The sequence below is a fragment of the Pelobates fuscus genome, chromosome 7, assembly GCF_036172605.1.
Source record: "Pelobates fuscus isolate aPelFus1 chromosome 7, aPelFus1.pri, whole genome shotgun sequence".
In the NCBI taxonomy this organism is placed as follows: domain Eukaryota; kingdom Metazoa; phylum Chordata; class Amphibia; order Anura; family Pelobatidae; genus Pelobates; species Pelobates fuscus.
Window position 1 is genome coordinate 14,950,509 of NC_086323.1, and position 2,500 is coordinate 14,953,008.

Here is a 2,500-nt window from a genome sequence, read left to right on the forward strand (position 1 = left end):
AGAAAAAGTTTTGGATCCCTATTTATGATGTCAGCATCTTTGACTGCGGGCAAAGCATGCCTCAGGCTCTGGCATTCTTGACAGCTGCAGGGCTCTGCCGAGAGACCAAGCATGCATTTAGGGGCGTGTCAGCAGTGGGCATGCCTCATTTGAATACCCATGTTGCACTGCAAGCAGCTGTGCTCCTCTTCCCTTTGCTGTTAATATGATACAAGCATAAAAAAACACCAGATATTTTGTCTTTTTTTACATATTTAGTGGGGTCATTAATATTTATGGCAGATTCTCCAAGTTACAGCTTAATGTAGGGTTGCTCACCATACGTGTAAAAGGCAGGTTCCGCACCTTGCCTGCTGTCAGATGGATGGACTTTATACTCTGGTTTCTCTTCAGATCGAATAAATCTTTCGCCTTTTATTAAAGATTTCCGTGGAGAGGAACGACCACGAGTTTCACTCAATTTTTTCAGGCCCAGTTTACACTGGCTGTGCTAAACTTGTACAAAAGTAGAAGAAACTTCTTAAACAGAGATCCAAGAGGTTCTAAGCACTAAGCTGTTGCGAAAAAAAGAAAAAGTTTTGGTTCCCTATTTATGATGTCAGCATCTTTGACTGCGGGCAAAGCATGCCTCAGGCTCTGGCATTCTTGACAGCTGGGGGGCTCTGCCGAGAGACCAAGCATGCATTTAGGGGCGTGTCAGCAGTGGGCATGCCTCATTTGAATACCCATGTTGCACTGCAAGCAGCTGTGCTCCTCTTCCCTTTGCTGTTAACATGATACAAGCTAAAAAAAAAAAAAAAAAAAAGATATTTTTTTCTTTTTTTACATATTTAGTGGGGTCATTAATATTTATGGTAGATTCTCCAAGTTACAGCTTAATGTAGGATTGCTCACCATACGTGTGAAAGGCAGGTTCCACACCTTGCCTGCTGTCAGATGGATGGATTTTATACTCTGGTTTCTCTTCAGATCGAATAAATCTTTCGCCTTTTACTAAAGATTTCCGTGGAGAGGAACAACCATGAGTTTCTCTCAATTTTTTCAGGCCCAGTTTACACTGGCTGTGCTAAACTTGTACAAAAGTAGAAGAAACTTCTTAAACAGAGATCCAAGAGGTTCTAAGCACCAAGCTGTTGCGAAAAAAAGAAAAAGTTTTGGATCCCTATTTATGATGTCAGCATCTTTGACTGCGGGCAAAGCATGCCTCAGGCTCTGGCATTCTTGACAGCTGCAGGGCTCTGCCGAGAGACCAAGCATGCATTTAGGGGCGTGTCAGCAGTGGGCATGCCTCATTTGAATACCCATGTTGCACTGCAAGCAGCTGTGCTCCTCTTCCCTTTGCTGTTAATATGATACAAGCATAAAAAAACACCAGATATTTTGTCTTTTTTTACATATTTAGTGGGGTCATTAATATTTATGGCAGATTCTCCAAGTTACAGCTTAATGTAGGGTTGCTCACCATACGTGTAAAAGGCAGGTTCCGCACCTTGCCTGCTGTCAGATGGATGGATTTTATACTCTGGTTTCTCTTCAGATCGAATAAATCTTTCGCCTTTTACTAAAGATTTCCGTGGAGAGGAACGACCACGAGTTTCACTCAATTTTTTCAGGCCCAGTTTACACTGGCTGTGCTAAACTTGTACAAAAGTAGAAGAAACGTCTTAAACAGAGATCCAAGAGGTTCTAAGCACCAAGCTGTTGCGAAAAAAAGAAAAACTTTTGGTTCCCTATTTATGATGTCAGCATCTTTGACTGCGGGCAAAGCATGCCTCAGGCTCTGGCATTCTTGACAGCTGGGGGGCTCTGCCGAGAGACCAAGCATGCATTTAGGGGCGTGTCAGCAGTGGGCATGCCTCATTTGAATACCCATGTTGCACTGCAAGCAGCTGTGCTCCTCTTCCCTTTGCTGTTAACATGATACAAGCTAAAAAAAAAAAAAAAAAAAGATATTTTTTTCTTTTTTTACATATTTAGTGGGGTCATTAATATTTATGGCAGATTCTCCAAGTTACAGCTTAATGTAGGATTGCTCACCATACGTGTGAAAGGCAGGTTCCACACCTTGCCTGCTGTCAGATGGATGGATTTTATACTCTGGTTTCTCTTCAGATCAAATAAATCTTTCGCCTTTTACTAAAGATTTCCGTGGAGAGGAACAACCATGAGTTTCACTCAATTTTTTCAGGCCCAGTTTACACTGGCTGTGCTAAACTTGTACAAAAGTAGAAGAAACTTCTTAAACAGAGATCCAAGAGGTTCTAAGCACCAAGCTGTTGCGAAAAAAAGAAAAAGTTTTGGATCCCTATTTATGATGTCAGCATCTTTGACTGCGGGCAAAGCATGCCTCAGGCTCTGGCATTCTTGACAGCTGCAGGGCTCTGCCGAGAGACCAAGCATGCATTTAGGGGCGTGTCAGCAGTGGGCATGCCTCATTTGAATACCCATGTTGCACTGCAAGCAGCTGTGCTCCTCTTCCCTTTGCTGTTAATATGATACA

The 2,500-nt window shown here is 42.6% G+C and overlaps 4 non-coding genes across 4 annotated transcripts; all 4 read left to right on the plus strand.

Annotated features, from left to right (window-relative positions):
- Positions 1-373: 373 nt before the first annotated feature.
- Positions 374-487, plus strand: LOC134569802 (U5 spliceosomal RNA). The gene has a single exon (XR_010084468.1). It is a non-coding gene; the product is annotated as a U5 spliceosomal RNA (small nuclear RNA).
- A 462-nt stretch (positions 488-949) lies between these two features.
- Positions 950-1,063, plus strand: LOC134570338 (U5 spliceosomal RNA). Its single transcript, XR_010084973.1, has one exon. It is a non-coding gene; the product is annotated as a U5 spliceosomal RNA (small nuclear RNA).
- Positions 1,064-1,517: 454 nt separating this feature from the next.
- Positions 1,518-1,631, plus strand: LOC134570207 (U5 spliceosomal RNA). Its single transcript, XR_010084850.1, has one exon. It is a non-coding gene; the product is annotated as a U5 spliceosomal RNA (small nuclear RNA).
- Positions 1,632-2,092: 461 nt separating this feature from the next.
- LOC134570527 (U5 spliceosomal RNA) lies at positions 2,093-2,206 on the plus strand. Its single transcript, XR_010085151.1, has one exon. It is a non-coding gene; the product is annotated as a U5 spliceosomal RNA (small nuclear RNA).
- The last annotated feature ends 294 nt before the right edge of the window (positions 2,207-2,500 follow it).